The 17,360-nt window shown below is 38.8% G+C and overlaps 1 protein-coding gene and 1 long non-coding RNA gene across 3 annotated transcripts in view; one reads left to right on the top strand and one right to left on the bottom strand.

Moving 5' to 3' along the window:
- Nucleotides 1–17,360, top strand: part of SLC20A2 (solute carrier family 20 member 2) — a 107,564-nt gene that overhangs the window by 33,235 nt on the left and 56,969 nt on the right. The window lies entirely within an intron of this gene.
- Nucleotides 886–13,375, bottom strand: LOC125923862 (uncharacterized). The gene is made up of 3 exons (XR_007458179.1): nt 13,254–13,375; nt 7,197–7,270; nt 886–1,081 (listed from the first exon to the last, which is right to left on the bottom strand). It is a non-coding gene; the product is annotated as an uncharacterized LOC125923862 (long non-coding RNA).

Below are 17,360 nucleotides of genomic sequence, written 5' to 3'. Positions count from 1 at the left end.
AAAAAAAAGTTAAAAGTAGATTCCTGTTGTACTTACTGTGAGTTACAATTTATATGCAGAAATAATGGGAGTGTCATATGTAATTATGTAAAATGTACAGATGGACAGTTTTATTTTTTTTTTAAGAAAGATTTCGTGTTTAAAAATAGACCCATATACCTCTAAAGAGAAGCACTTAAACAAATTAGGATGAAGGCTTTACAAAGTAATTGAAAGCATCCTCTGGAAGATTGAGTTAATTACCACAATTAACCAAAGTCATGAAATTCTTTAATCTTAACTGCTCTTAATTTAACAAGTCATTGCCAACTTAAATTTAGACTGAAGAAAACTAAAGATTTTAATATCAAATATTTTTAATTAAATCTGCATCACCTTGCTTAGTTTGAGGTGTGTTTTAATTCAGAGTACACTAACTTCATGCCAAATAACATGCTTATAACAGAGAACCAGGCTGGACATTTCTTTAACCAATTAACAAATAAATTCTATCCCCTCTAGGAATATTGACCTTAATGAAGCAGTTCTAGTAGGTGCTGTGGTAGCTCCTCACCAGGCATCTGTGCCCATGTCATCTGTGTGAGCGAGGAGGGAGGCATTCCCTCAAATGCCATTTTCCATTTTGAAAGCTTTATTCAAAGACTTCTTTGTTATTATATATTGTCTGATTTTAAATCCAAATGACCTAAGGTGTCAACAATGAAAGGAAGTGTTTCAGTGGTACATTTAGTAGGAAAAGAATGTAAGAAGGAAAAACAGAACTGCGTTCTTGAGCTATTTTTAGAAAGAAACTCCTATTAAAACAAGTTTTTTTGTTGAGCAGAAGAGAAATTTGCAGTCCAGATTCATTGTAATTATAATAGAAAAGTCTAATACCGTCTTTAATAGTAAAAAGGACTTTGTTACAGTATTTGCTTCATAATACATACTTTCATTGCAAGAAAGTCACCACTCTTATTCTTACTTTTAATTGTTAATAAGGCGCCATCTGAATGTCCGCGGAGTGTTTTTAAAGGTGCATTGTAGTTGGATCCTAGATCGTTTTCAAGCTGTTATTCATTCCCTCAGTTGTAGCTCAGTCCTGTGAAAAAGAAAAGCTGTTCAAAATGTATCCATTTTTAAAATTTAACAGAAGTTTCCATAGGTATTTTTACTAGAGGAAGCTTGTGTTCTTCTAGGAGGAGTTGCTAAAATGCTCATAAACACTTTGAGAGTGTCCGTTTTAATGATTTATGTGCTGTGAGAGAGTGATACAGGTGAATGAAAGGGAAGATCATTTTAATGATGTAAGCGTCAGTGTGGGAATTTGTTCTGTTTGCTGGGGTGATTCCCTTCACTCCTTCTTATCTTGTGTGCCTGATGAAGTGATACCGGTTATTGTTCCCTGGTCAGTAAAGTCTCTGTTGACTAGTTATGACCTTGGGCATGACAGATCACAGTGAGCTCAGCTCATGGTCACAAATGGGGGTCCAGATGCTGAGCAGCAGGGCGGCTTTGGGGCCTGTGGAAAGAGCCCAGCAGCCCACGGTTCCACGCCTGTGCTGTGCACACCTGTACCTTCCATCATGGTTGCCCTCCCTGCGGTTGACTGTGTGTGTCTGTCCTCCAGTCCTGTTTAAACCGCTTTCCCTGGCAGCCTGCCTTTTCCTCCTAGCCCTCTGCCTCTTAAAATAGTTACAGACCCAGAGGCTCTGACAGAGTAGCTCCTGACTGCAGTAGGTTTATTTTACTCTTTATTCCTAGAGAATTAGCCTTCTGCTCCGAAGCTGCTTAGGGAAGCAACGAAGAATCTTTTTGGGGGTTCTCTTCATCCACTTGAGGGTTTATGTAATAGATAACTTGTCTGTGTGGTTATATGGGAACTTACATTATCTAACAGGTTGCCTTTTGGCTTGGAGCTGGATGCAAGTGCGCAGTGATCACATCTCTAGCTTGTGCTCTTTCAAAAGGAAATTATGTAGGAATAGGCTTTGTTATATTGAATTTCAACGGTTTTGTCTCATATGAAAGGAACAGTGTGCACAGGAATGCCTTGAGCTCTGCTTGTCTTGTATGTAAGTAGATGGTAATAGGATTGGACCCTCTGCTGGAATTCTGACTTCTCCTGGAAATACTGGGACTGCTGTTATTATTTAGCATGTATTAAGCACCCCCAGAACACATACAATGCACAAAGACTGCGTAGTTCCTACTCACAAAGAACTCACGTGCTAAAATTAGGCAATAGACAGAGACTGGGCCCCCGACATAACACACTAAGTAAACTGGCAGAAAAAATAGTGTGAAAGGGAAGAAAAGGAAAACAAAACGGAGCGGGGAGAGTTGGGGTCAGCTCACAGGATAGCTTTCAGTTCATCTGGGCTTTTGCCAAACAGGACAAACTGCTGTGCGCCCAGGGGTGCTCCTTCCCTTTCTCTTCCAGCAGCTAGGGAAGTGATGGAGATGGACTGAGCCCTGCAACCAGATCCTCAGCGCCAGTTCCCTGTTACAATTCTCCACAAAGGGAGGAGGTTCACTAGTTTCCCTGCACCTGGAATGGTTGTTATATGGAGGGCGTAAACTTCTGGTGTCTCATAAAGTCCAATAAAAGTAAGAAGCATCTTTCCCAGTATAATGAGATTTGTATAGAAATCTGACCTGACATTCCAGATTTTCTCTCTCCTCCTGAACTGATGTGCACTAGATCTGGTTCCTTAAAACCCTGCACTGGTTTAGGATGTTGAGTCAACTGTTGAATTAGAGAAATGCTTTGAGCTTCTCAGAAGAAAGGCATTACGAAGGTCACCTAAGCATTATTGCAGCTCATAAAGGAGTCAGAGAACATGAATCAGAAGGGAGCTAATAAGGCAAGCTTCGGGTATTGGAGATTAATAAATAGGAATATACTGTATGAATCTGTGAGTCATTTTTCCCCTCATATGCAACCTCAGCCAGTCTCTCTGACTAAGGTTCTGGGTCTAGTTCATGGCTCCACAACTAAAAGAGACTTGGAGAAGGCTCAACCAAGAATGCCACAAAATGATTAAAGGGTTGAAAACTGATATCTATAATATGATGTTAGGGAACTTCTCTTATTTAGCCTGGAGGGGAAAAAATGCCCAGGGGACTCTTGAATTGTTATGCAAGTAAGTAGATGCCTCAGAACCAAGGACTGATGACCAACTAGTATCTATTTCCATTGAGAATAGAAGAGTTCAGTCCAACAAAGCTTAGGTTAGAACCATGGTCCCTCACACTGCAGTCCTGGCACCTTGAGCATCAGCACCACGTGGGAACTTGTGAGAAATGCACCTTCTCAGGTCTCATCCAAGATCTGTTGATTCAGAACCTGGGGAGATGGGGCCCAGCAATCTGCATTTTGACAAGCCCCGTAAGTGATTCTGATGCACACTAAGGTTGGCGGACTACTAGATGAGATATAAAGAAGGGTTTTATAAAATGGGGAATTTGAACCCTGGAAAATGTAAACCTTTTTTTGGAAGTTATCTAAAAATGGATTTGTATTTGTGATGTTTTCAATATTCTCTCTAAAGTCTGGAGATAAGTGACCTCTCAAAGTCCCTTCTAGCCCTGACTTTGCTCTGGATTTCCTCTGTCACTTAGAGAAGATTAATAATTAACCAGGAAAATTTTGCAATTACTTTTCTGAACTCAGTAGTTAAGACAGTGCCCATTTCAAATGAGAAGCAAATGAGAAAATGTGATAGTAATGTGCTCTCAGATTATATCACAGTGTTATTCAGTGGACTCCCTCTTCCCCATGTGACTTTTACACAGCCACCAGAAGGGGAATTTGGGCAGAGGTCAAAACAAGGAGCCTCTTGATGTTAGCTGGTGATTGATCATTTTGTGTCACAGACTGCTGGCTAGATTGGTCGCTTTCTTCATGAAGCCTATGTCAGAAGATAGGTGGCAGTAGGGGAAGTTTGACTACCCCATTTTCCCAACTCTGTCACTTCCACAGGAGAGCTTTGTTGGTGTGCTGTTGTATCACCTGCAGGAATGTCCTTCCCCGTCCCTGCCATGGGGAATTCCATGTGACACCCTAGATATAGGGGCAGAGCGAGGACCTAAAGAAAATGTAAGCATGGATGTGGTCAGCTTGGAGGCTGTCTGCTAGAGGTGAAGGATAGTGACCTGTTTCATCGTGACGTTTTTATATCTGCAGCAAACAATGGTACACATGCCAGGCACTTAATGAAATTAAGTGGTTAATTGCTCAGTTGAAATGGTCAAGGCCACAGGTGCTCTGCCTTCTTCAGTGTAATAAATTATCTAGAGTTAGGAAGGTGGTGGTTCTTACCCTTCCCAATCAAAATAGTTACTCCTCCTATGAGTCCCTCTACTCACCACCTGCCACACACCTCATTGTGCTTTTTGCCTGATGGAATTTTCTTGGGTTGAAAACACAAACTACTGAGAGTGTGTCTATTTGTTATACTTTGTATAGCATTTAGTACAATAAAAGCTTTTTGTGATCATCATGAAGAAAGGGTTTTCTGAGGACATGTTTTGCCAGTGCTGTTTAAAAATTGTCACACAAGTGGCACACTGCTGTCTCCAAAGAAGACATGCTCTATCTTGGCCAGGGCACCATGGCTCTAATATTTTAGCCCTTAAAAATGGGATAGGTAGAACCCTTGGCTTTTATGGCTATAGTTAATTACATATTTGCAGAGTATTAAAAGATCCTTGAAGTGAGAAATGACAAGTGAGGGCGTCTGGCTCGAACTTCAGTTTGCTGTGTAATGGGAGACAGGGGGTAAAGGTGGCAAGTGTATATACGAGTGTTGCACAACCTTCAGACTGAGTTGTGTTTGAAAAAACGGAGCTCTCAGACATTAAGCTGCAGGCACTGCTATTTCTACACCTGTGTCTGTTTACGGAGTATATGAAGCCCACCGAATGTGTTAGTTGCACACTGATAAGATAGCTATGTCTCACCAATGCAGAGGACAGAGGCAGCTGATTTTTAACATTCTGAGTTAGTCTGAATATAAAATATTTTCTTTAAAACCAGCGAACTCTCAATAACTATAAATCCAAGAGAAAGTTCAAACGATTGGTCCATTTGGTTCTTATTGATAGCAGGCAAAAGGCTATTTTTATTTCTCTACAAAGAGAATTTACTTGATAGTCATTCCCTTTAGTATTTCACTTTGGCAAAAATAGTTTTGTTTCTAAAAGCAATCTTATACCTAGTCCACATATGTTTGATTAAAAACGAGAGTGGGTAAGTGGTTTGGGCTAAACCTTTTCTCATTATTGTTCAGTCGAAAAAAAATTAAACTTGATGAAAAAGGAGGAGGAACAACCCCTTTGCTTATTATAGACTACTGAAGAATTACTGACCTAATGCTTCAAAGAAACATCCCCAGAAACAACTTGATAAGGTACTAGTTAGATCATATATGGTGTTACCATGTAATGCAACTCTCTGCAGCCATTTAAAAGTGATGGGCGTTCTATCTATTACGAGTGAAACTTGCAGGTTACAAAATACATATGTATAACCGTTTTCTACACAGAAGGCAATTTTTTTAATGGCTAATGGCTTCATTTTCTTTTTTGAAAGGAAGGCACAGGGGCTCCTGGATGGCTCAGTCAGTTGAGTGTCCAGCTCTTGCTTTCAGCTCAGGTTATGATCCCAAGTCATAGGATCAAGTCCCACATCAGGCTCCTCACTGAGCATGGAGCCTGCTTGGGATCCTCTTTCTCCCTCCCTTTCTCTCTCTCTCTCTCTCTCTCTCTCTCTCTCTCAAAAGTTAAAGAAAAAAAAAAAAAGGAAGGTACTTATATGTACATGAAAAACAAATGCTTTGCATCAGATGTAAGCAATAGTTATCTCAAGGAGATTAGCTGATGTGTGATGTCTTCCCTCTTCTCTTTGGCTACCTATAGGTTTTTTGTTTTCTTTTTTTTTCTAATGAGCATGCATTATGTAATAATGAAAAACTTTCTTTTCAAAACAGGGCTATTATAATTCATTTTGATTTTGACTTTTTTATTTAATTTGGCAGTGGCCTCCCAGTGGCTTACGTAAGTAATGCATACTTCGATGAATAAAACTAGTAGTACATCAGAATGTACACAAAACAGTGGTTATTTTTCAGTGGTGAGCAAAGAGCACTTTTCCTTGCTTTACTTTCTTGTGTACGTACCAGGTTTTTTCTTTTTTATGTGAGTGTGTATTATTTTTACAATGGGAGATTTTGACTTATTTTTAAGGCAGAGACTTGAGATCTTGGCTCTTGGGAAGAGGCCCATACAAAGTGATGTGTGGCAGTTATTGATAAAGGTTAGTTTTGTTAATTCTTCAGGGTAACAGGTATTCAGCAAGGGTTTGCTTTCACTACTTATGGCTGTGGATGTTTGGTGAGCTCTAATATGACCTCAAATTGAGTAGGATCTCAGGTTCAGTATTATATAAAGGATGGGAGCTGGGGAACCCAACATTTTTAAGTCATTGAAATAATACTTTGTGTTAGGATTATTCATTTAAATTTTGTAAGGGACCATCATTCTTGGTCTTCAATATAAAGTAGTGAATTATAAAACCATTATAAAAGATAATATTTTGAGTGACAGTTACAAGGGATGATGGAAAGAATAAGTCATCTAGCTCGTATTTCCAGAGCACTTATCTTTGTAGTATCAAAGTGTATCTCACCAGTGTTTATTAAAAGCGATAGCACTTTAGGAGAGTACTGGCCTTCTCAATTCTTTCTGCCAGATGCTGCTAGGATGTTCTTGTGGCCTTAATCAGAAGGTTATTTCGGCTAACTATTTGGTCCTGGTGGCAGTTGATATAAGAAAATCGTGAGCAAAAACAGTAGGCCTCCCTTTCAACCCATTTTTGTGTGGTAACATGTGAGAATAAGTACTTTTGATAGTTACTTAAAGAGTCTCTCTTTGAAGTATATTCCTAAGTTTGGGCCTAAATGAGTAGAATCTGTCACCAGGTTTACTTGGGGACAGAGGTTTAGATTGAAACTAAATTGAATCCACTGTCAACAGAACCTTAAACTTAATTTAAAGCCACGGTGCCTTGAGAAACCAAAACGAATTTAGTAGCATGCATGTAGTATACCATGTTTTGGCCTAGCCTTTGTTTGAGGACCTTTGTTACTCATAGAAGAGTGTTTTCCTGGAATACTTGTAACTAAGAAAGCTGGTTTTTCAAGTTTCTTTCTTACCATTTTTGATCCTTATAAGGAGTGCTTTTCTGTTCATCCTCTCTTATATTTCTTTATCATCTTGTCTCTTTCTCCTGCAATTGTAAGATAGGAATAATCATGTAATTCCTCTCTGCACTGTTGCCTCTTTGGGGAAGTAAAGACATATCCCACATGGGTTTATCATCATTTTTTCTGGGTCAGGGAGGGGAGAAAGAGATGTCAGTGAGCTATTTAACCCAAAGAGTCAGAAATGCAATGGATAGAGTACTGTTCCAGTGAGATTTGTGATAGCCAGCCACATCAGCATGCCCTAGCTGCCAAGTGATTTCAACTCTGATGAGTCACAGCCCTCCTGCACACAATTTCAGCACAGATATATGATGTGCCACGTGCCACGGGGCACCTGGATGATTCAGTTGGTTAAGCGTCTGACTCTTGATTTGAGCTCAGGTCATGATCTCATGGTTTGTGAGTTTGAGCCCTGTGTTGGGCTCTGTGCCGACAGCATGGAGCCTGCTTGGGATTCTGTCTGTCTCTCTCCCTCTCTCTCTGCCCTCCTCTCACTTGCTCATGCTCTCTCTTTCTCTCTCCCTCAAAACAAATAAACTTTTAAATTTTTTTCATTAAAAAAATGAAATGCCACATGCCCTATCAAGATGGAGTAAAATAGGTGGCTACAGTTTGATTAATAGAATGCTTTTCAAGTTGAGTGGCTCAAAGGAAGAAAGAGAACATTTTTTTAAAATGATAGAGTGGATAAAAATATGTCTAGACTATATTCTGAGACTATAGACTAAATTAGAAAAGGTAAAAAAAAAAAACAAAAACTGGTTGCTGTCAAGAGAAAGGGGGGCTTTGTAAGAGCAAGAGGAGATTGGAGCTCAGCTTAAAGATTTGGACTGAGTTTATTTTCTTCCTTTTTATTTTTTTATTTGTTTATTCATTTCTTGGTTTTGTTTGTTTTTGCCTTTTTTACAGACTAAAAGTGAAAATAAGGGGATATGAATGTGCTTAGCATAGTGAGGCGGTTGGGAGCTCATGTACTGTTACAAAGGTTTTAGAAAGAAAGTGATTGCTTTAAACTTGACTTGAAATTAAAGTGGTGGCTGGTGCAGGAAGAGAGAATTGTTGGGAGGTTCTGTCACTTTCTGCCTCAGCCTACTGTGCAGAGTTCGGTATCCCTAAGGACCTAGAGGGTGGAGGAGTGTCCAGCCAAGCACCTTTTGCTGTCAGTCCTGATTTTCACGATCTCTACTTCTGTTCACGTTCGTTTGGTTTTTCCTTGAGTGTCTTCAGGCTCTGTGAGACTTGTCAGTAACAGTTAAATAATCCAGAATTTTTATTTGAAGAAAAATGACTTAACAGCTTAATCCAGAAAAGCTTCGTTTGATCAGGTATAAAAACTTGACATTGTCATATTACAATGATACATTTTTAAAGTTTAATTTTTATTGCGTTCTGAGGGGAAATTACCCTCAATTGGTAATGATATAATGAAAAATATTTTTTTTCTGTCTCCCCATTAAATATTAAGTAGTAAACTTCTAAGAACTCAAATGATCAAATTGGATCCAACTATGTAAGAACAACACAGATATAGAACTTTCTTTCTTTCTTTCTTTCTTTCTTTCTTTCTTTCTTTTCTTTCATTTTGAGAGGGAGTGCACATGCACACAGGAGGGACAAAGGGAGGGAGAGAGAATCCCAAGCAGGTTCCATGCTGTCAGCACAGAGCCCAACGTGGGGCCTAATCCCACAAACCATGAGACCATGACCTGAGCTGAAGTCCGGAGTCAGACGTTTAACCAACTGAGCCACCCAGGTGCCCAGAAGTAATTTTTTTAAAGGCAAATCATGGCCACTTCAACAAAAATTATATATAGTAACATTCATTTTACTATAAAATTATGAATCTGATGACACTATAGTTCTGTGAGTGTTTACACACGCTGAGGATTTTGTGACCATCAGCACAGACAGGATAAATAAAAATTAAAACTCCCCAGAGGTTGTCTTTGTGCCACCCCTTTGTATTTAGACCTTCCCCCCATCCCTTAACTCTCTGAACTATGAAAGTAGTCTCTAAGTTCCACACCAGCCATAGTAAAGGGTGAAAAGCCATAGTTAAGGGGGCTTAAGCACAACCTTTGATCAGTTAAGTGGCTTATGGGTGATTCTTCAGAAGCCAGACTAAAATATAAAAACAAGGAGGAAAAATCTGAGCAGGGAAATCAACAGCTATTCTCTGTGGAAAGTAGACTTCACAGAATTAGATCAGCCAAATAAACAAGCAAACAAATATCAGTAACAAAACCTCTAGGGTCTGGGAACATCAGTAACCAGAGTTGCTATGTTATGTACAGTTATAGATATATAACATATCTATAATATGTCTAGTTTTCAATAAAAATTTATGAGACATGTAAAGAAATTAGAAATTGTGACACATACACAGGAGAAATAAACTAGACAATTGACACTGCTTTTGAGGGGCCCATACACTGAACAAAACAAAGACTTCAAAGTAGCTATTATAAATACTCAAAGATTAAAAGAAACCATTTAAAACATTTTTTTAAATGTTCATTTATTTTGGGGAGAGAACCACAGAGCATGAGTGGGGGAGGGGCAGAGAGAGAGGGAGACACAGAATCCGAAGCGGGCTCCAGGGTCCAAGCTGTCAGCACAGAGCCCGATGCGGGGCTTGAACTCTGTAAAGTGTGAGATCACGACTTGAGCCAAAGTCGTCACCTTAACCAACTGAGCCACACAGGCGCCCCTAAAAGAAACCATTTTTAAAGAAAAAAATGAAGGTATGGTGGCAGTGAATCACCAAGTAGTGACTCTTTTTAAAGCAATAGAAAATGCAGACATGATACCAGAAGCACAAACAACAAAGGTAAAAATAGATAAATTGGACTACATCAAAATTAAAAGCTTCCGCACAACAAAGGACACAATCAATAGAGTGAACAGGCAACCTTTGGAATGGGAGAAAAAAATCTATAAATCATATATCTAATAAGGGGTTAGTATCCAGAATATATAAAGAATTCCTACAATTCAACAGCAAAAAACAAAACAAAACAAAACAAAAAAAACACAACCAAACAAAGAAACAAAAAAACAATGAAAAAATGTGCAGAGGACTTGAAGTAGATATTTCACTAAAGAAGACCTACAAATGGCTGACAAGCCAGTAAAAAGATGCTCATCATCACTAATCATTATCGAAATGCAAATCGAAACCACCATGAGATATCACCTCACACCAGTTAGAATGGCTACTATATATAAAAAACAAAACAAAACAAAAAACAAGCATTAGTGAGGATGTGGAGAAATTGGAACCTTTGTACCTTGTTGGTGGGAATATAAAATGGTGTGGCTGCTGTGCAAAGCAGTACAGTAGTTTCTCAAAGAGTTAAAAACAGAATTACCACCTCACATGGCAATTTTGCTTCTGGAGAAATTGGAACCTTTGTAGCTTGTCGGTGGGAATATAAAATGGTGTGGCTGCTGTGCAAAATAGTACGGTAGTTTCTCAAAGAGATAAAAACAGAATTACCACCTCACCTGGCAATTTTGCTTCTGGATATACACCCAAAAGAATTGAAAACAGAGACTTAGAGAGTAATTTGTACACCTTTTTTTGATAGCATTATTCACAGTAGCCAAAAAGTGGAAGTAACTGAAATGTCCATCGGTGGATGAGTTAAAAAAAAATGTGGTTTATATGTACAATGGAATATTATTCAGCCTTAAAAAGGAAAGAAATTCTGAACATGCTACAGTGTGGATGAACTTTGAAGACACTATGCTAAGTAAAATAGGGCAGTCACAAAAACACACTGTATGGTCTCACTTATATGGATGTACTTAAAGTAGTCAGACTCATAGAGACAGAAAGTAGAATGGTGGTTGCTAAGGATTGGGGTGGGAGGGAATGGGAAATTATTCTTTAATAGGTACAGAGTTTCAGTTTTGTAAGATGAAAAGAGTTTTGTGGTGATGTTTGCATAACAATGCAAATGTACTTAATGCCACAGTACACTTAAAAGTAGTTAAATGGTAAGTTTTATGTTTATTTTACCACAATTAAAAAAAATGTTTTAAACATGGAAATTCTGGAATTCAAAAGTATAACAAAATGAAAAACTCACCAGAGGGATCAACAGTAGATTTGAGTTGTCAGAAGAAAGAATCTGCAAATTGAAGAGAAAGCCATGGAGATAATGCAGTCTGAAGAACAGAACGAAAGAATGAAAAAGAATGGACAGAATCTCAGAAGAATATAGGTCACTATTAAGTGTGCCAATTGAAGTATCAGAAGTAGAAGAGAGAGAAAAAGGGGTAGAAAAATATTCAAAGAAGTCATGATTTACAGCCTTACAGGTGGATGAAATACACTAATGTACACATTCAAGATGCTTAGCAGACTCTAATTTGGATAAGCATTAAGAGATCCACACCCAGACATGTAATCAAAATTTTGAAAGACAAAAAGGTGATATGGATAGCAGCAAGAAAGGAAAAACTCAATTATAAGGGAACTTCACTAATATTAACACCTGATTTCTTATGAGAAACACTGGGGGCCAGAATGCAGTTAAGAGGGCACATTAAAGTGTTAAAAGAATCCTCTGCCCGCAAAACTATCTTTCAGAAGTAAAGGCAAAATAAAAACATTTTTATCCCAAGTAACTGAAAACAGAATCCATTGCTAGCAGTTCTGCCTTACAAGAAATACTAAAGGAAGTGACACTTGACAGTAATATGAAGACGCACACACACACACACACACACACACACACACACACGTGAGCTCCAGTAAAGGTAATTAAGTAGGTAATGATAAAAGACTGCATAATTATATATTTCTGCTTCTTATAACTGATTTCAAACATCACTAAAGAGCAGCTTCTATCTGGTTGCTTTCTAGTTACTGTAATAAAGCTCTGTGTTCACATCAAAGCATCCTCCCTAGCCTCAAGTTTTCTAAAGGAAAAACTGAGCCAAAGGGAGTCAGTGACTTGCCCAAGAAAGTTTATCTCAAGCATCCACCAAAGAGTTGAGTGCTAGGAGCACACTCAGAATCAGGAAATAATATTCAAAGAAATCTTATAAACTGTCTTATCTCACTCATATTTTTAAATTACTATTTCCCATCATTCTTTGAGGGTGGTAGCAAGCAAATGCTTATGGTTTCTTAAGTTAGTAAAAAGATTTCAATTTCAGTTGTCTCAATGAGAGATAGGAGGAACTGCTAAATTTTCACCTGACTTCCTGCCCAGACGAACAATGTTTTAGACTTACTGCCTTGTTTAGACTGTTTACACTGTGAATTTGGGTGGAATTGAATTAAGTTTGCAGACTTCTGATAAAGCACTTCAGAGGCCTGAACCAACTTTCAGGCCTGAACCAACCAGTTTTTGAATTGCAAAAAAGGAAAAGTCTGACTGAATCAATTAATAATTATTTGTTCCCTCTTGCTTTTTCTGCTGCCTAAGAACTATTGCTTAAGAACCTCTGGAATGAAAATAAGAGCTATGGAGCTGTAAGTTGAGCATGGAAAATAGTTGAGATAATAATCTCCATCTATCCACTCTTCTATTTATGTTAATGTTCTATTAATAGAAAGAATATGTAGTAGTATCAGGAATCAATGTTTTTATAAGTACCATTCATATTTCTGTTGAGCTTGTATAATCAAAACAAAATTAGCAAATAAATATGTAGGAACCAGGATACCCATACATAGTCCCATTTTAAACTGTAGCTGAAGGGAAAGTATTTCCTTAATACAGCTCCTAGAGCTTAGCCAGACAGCCCAACACTTCAGGGCACAGAACTGGAACAGTTCTGTTCCTACCTACATGGTAGGTACCTACAACATTCCAGCAAGGGGGTCATAATCCTTAAAAAAACAAAAACAAAGAAACTCTTAGCAGCTTTCACGTTTCTTTTTTTTCAAATTAATTATTTTTTGAGAGAGAAAGAGAAAGCACTAGTGAGCAAGGGGCAGAGAGAGAGAGGGAGAGTGTGGAGCCCTGAGCCGGTTCAGTTCGTGCTCACCTGATGCGGGACTCACGCTCACCTGAAGCGGGGTGCGAGCTCACCTGATGCCGGGCTTGAACTCATGACCGACTGAACCACCCCAGGCGCCCCTAATTCCACATTTCTGATGGGAGCACACTGCAGTGTGCAACAAGCCATTCAGTTACAAATTTTTTCTTCCTCTCCAAGGGCAGTCTTACTACAATGAAAGACTGTTTGCCATATCTCCAAATTTGATAGAGTGGCCAATATGTATTTCATTATAGTAACTTTGTGGAATCATGAAATTTGAAATAGAAACAACTGGGGTGCTCAGCTGGCTCAGTCAATGGAGCATGTGACTCTTGATCTTGGAATTGTGGGTTCGAGCCCCACGTTGGGTGTAAGTATTACTTAAAAACAAGGGTGCCTGTTTGGCTCAGTCAGTTGAGCATCTGACTTTGGCTCAGGTCATGATCTCACGGTTGGTGGGTTCGAGCCTGGCATTGGGCTCTGTGCTGACAGCTTGGAGCCTGGAACCTGCTTCTGATTCTGTGTTTCCCTCTCTCTCTGCCCCTCCCCTGCTCATACTCTGTCTCTTTCTCTCTCTCAAAAATAAATAAACATTAAAAAAACAATTTAAAAAACCAAAATCTTTTTAAAAAATAAAATAGAAACATTAAAGCTTTTTTAAGATAACTGCTCATACAGTCATTCAAATTCCATTTGAACATCTCCAAAGAAATGGCGCTTGCACCTCCTGGGGTAGTCTTTCAGTTTTTAAAAACTTTTGTGTCTTCTCTTCTTCAGGCCAAATCGCCATAAACCATTTATTTATTTATTTATTTATTCATTCATTCATTATTTATTTATTTTAAGTGGGGGAGGGACAGAGAGAGGGAGAGAGAGAATCCCAAGCACGCTCTGCACTGTCTGTACAGAGACTGATCCAGGTCTCAAACCCAGGAACCTGTGATATTGTGACCTGAGCCACCCAGCCATCCTTGTAGTAACTCCTTTTATCTCCTTTTCATTATTGTTGCTCTTTATTTCTCTTTATCCTTTTAAAAATATATTTACTTAACAGATTTCTTATAACGCCTTCATACAGAGCAAAAGGCTTTTGGAAAACATCTAAATAACACATGCTTTATGAGCCAAAAAGAAACTTAAATGTCAGAATGACAAAAATGCAGGAGGGAGAGTGGATACAGCAGGAATGAGGCCTGCAGAAGAAACAGGGTCTGGAGACGCTGAGCCCACAGGATCTGCAGTGGAAACTTTATATCGAGGAGCAAAATAAGTTTGTGCATGTTCCAGAAATTCATGAGGGCCGTTGATGGCATTGTTCAAGAAAGGGTCAGGAATTTCCACCCCCTCTCCCCACAGCACAATCCTGCGGTTCATAGTTGCAGACTGCACTGCCTCTTCCTAGTCCTGTGGTCTCTGGTTGATACAGAATAATTGGGTTGGATGGGACTTGAAGATACCATCTGATCTTGAAAATTTACAAAGATCATGGCTCTGCAGCGCTCCTTGTAGCCGGTTCTCTTTTTTACCCTTTCCTCTTTCCCCATTGTTCCTGCCTCCCCATCCCCAGCTCAGGCCAAGACCCCAAGGAATCTCAATTCCCCAAAGAGGAGCTAGTGTCATTAAGAAGGCCTGATGAATGCCAACCAGGAGCATCACCTCTTTACACTGCTTTTACTCCACATAGTAAGTAGGAACCACCATCTCACTTCTACTTTGTTACGACAGTCACATCTTCAAAACGACCAAAATTGGACCAGATGGCTTCTCAAGACTTTTCAAACTCTGATGTTCTCTGATTCTCTAATGCTGTGAACCAAAATAGGAATAAGAGACTAATCTTAGGTTGTTCCTTGTGAGGATTAACCTCAAATACTGTTCCAGTAAAAAGGCTTGCAGTGCACTTGGCACCCTCAGGACATTTTCGTATTCTCTGGGTGAAGTTCAGTTCTTCTGGCCAGTCCTCAAGAGAAGCGTACAAAGGATGAAGGAAGAATTCTAAAGAAGGACCAGGTGTGACTGAGGATGCCCTTTAGAATCCCGTAGATGGGAATATGATAGACGACTCCAAACCATGTCCAAAGGTTTGGTCCAAACCAGTGACCTTTTCACACAGTGCTCAGGTGCCAGGACAAAGGGATGTTCTTGAAAGTGAAAAAGATAAATAAAAATATATAGATGTATTTATATCTTAAATTATAGATCATAAACTTGATGGAAGAATTGTCTGAGAGGCCTGGGTTGAAAACAGATTGATAGTAAATTCATTTTGTTTATTAGCAAAAACAAAGCATATTTTGGTGGTACATTCCTAACTTTTAAAAAAAAATGTGCTTTCCTTTGTAGTGTTTTAAACAGTTTCCCAATGCTAAAAACTAGTAGTTGCTCATCATAGGAAGTTTTGGATAATATAAAAAAAATGTCGAGAGCACCTAGAGAATGCTGAACCTTGGCCCTATTTCTTTAAAGCCTCATTACTGGTGTGTGCTTAAGCATAGTTGATCATATGGCACACACCATTTGTATGCTGGTTTTTTCCATAGCAGACTGTGTTCCAATGCCATGAAAAATTCTCAAGTTACATTATGTTAGTGAATATGTTATATTTCCTCTTTAGAAGTCACCAGTATTTCCTCAGCCTTTCCTCCTGTCTGGGGACAATTAAATGGTTTTCTTTTTTTTGTGATCATAATAAATGACATTTTTGTATATCAGTATTTGTTCACATTTCACATTATTTGCTTATTTTCTTGAGCTTGTGAGGTTAATGTCATAAAGACACCCATCCCCTCCCTGAGTACTCTCTGTTCAAGAGAGAGTACTGGGACCACCACGGATCTGACCCAGCCTGGTGTGTTTATAAGGACCATTTCCCATATGAAAAATAAATGGTCCTACTTAGAACCGTTTAAGTCATTTCCAACTATACTTATGAGAGAGAACATTTCAGAACTGATTTTAGAATTGGTATTGGAGTAGCAGAGCAAGGTGACACTTTTCTTTATAGTTTGCTTCTACTGTAACTTATTTTAATTGACCTCCTTGAAATTTTTGGTGTATGAAGTGTCCACAAGTCCAGATTTAAACAATCTTCAATCTGTGGGCCTCTGTAGGAGTGATTTTCAGCCCAGCTGTTTATATTTGCCCTAAACCTGAATGCATATAAATGGGTTTCCACCTTTTGGATCCTGGAGAAGTGAGGTCGAACACTTGTCTCCACAGGAATGCCCTGCTTTTCTTTTTCTGTGCAAGTAGTACGTGCCTAGTTGGAAGAGAGTTCACTAGTTTGTCCTCACAGCAGGCCTTTCTCTTACATCTCTGGCCTCGAAAGAGTTCTGAGTCCCTTTCTGTGGAACTCTGTATTTGCAGTTGTAAGTCAGCCACCTCCTCTACTTGATCTATATTTGCTCTTTGCTTCTTGCTGCCATTGTTTTAACAAGATGTGACACCCTGTCTTTGAGCCTTGCTCGATTGGTTGAACTGGCTGCTTTTATTGCATCTAAGTGGAATGTTGCTTCTTTCATTGAATAAGAGAACTTTCTTTCTTTCTTTCTTTCTTTCTTTTTTTCTTTCTACTATTTAAAGGGGAGCTTGGGGGGCAGGGGGAGGCAATGCTATCAATATAGGAAAGGAGAAATATCAAAAGCGAATGGTTTTTATGGGTTTTTTTCCTCAGGTTTACTGAGGTATAATTGACAAAATTGTAAGATATTTGAAATGTACACCACGGTGATTTTATATGCATATATATTGCAAAAGGAGTCCTCCCATCTAGTTAATGAATACCTCTATCACCTCACATATTTATATATGCTGGTGTTATTTATAGTTAGTTTTATTCAGGTACAGTTTACATGCACTAAAATTCACCAGTTGCAAGTGTACAGTTTAATACGTTTTTGATACTCAAGATATAGAATGAAAAGTTTCCTGCGTAGACATATGTTTTCACTTCCCTTGGGTGAAAATACCTCAGAACGGGACTGCTGACTTGTGTGGTAAGCATACGCTTTATAAGAAACTGCCAACCTGTTGTCCGAAGTGGCTTAAACATTTTGCGTGATGCTCTTTTCTTGGCACCTTTTAGAAGTTTCTTTGTCTACCTCTTCACTCCCT

The sequence above is a fragment of the Panthera uncia genome, chromosome B1, assembly GCF_023721935.1.
Source record: "Panthera uncia isolate 11264 chromosome B1, Puncia_PCG_1.0, whole genome shotgun sequence".
Classification (NCBI taxonomy): domain Eukaryota; kingdom Metazoa; phylum Chordata; class Mammalia; order Carnivora; family Felidae; genus Panthera; species Panthera uncia.
This window is presented reverse-complemented; position numbering and strand designations above follow the sequence as displayed.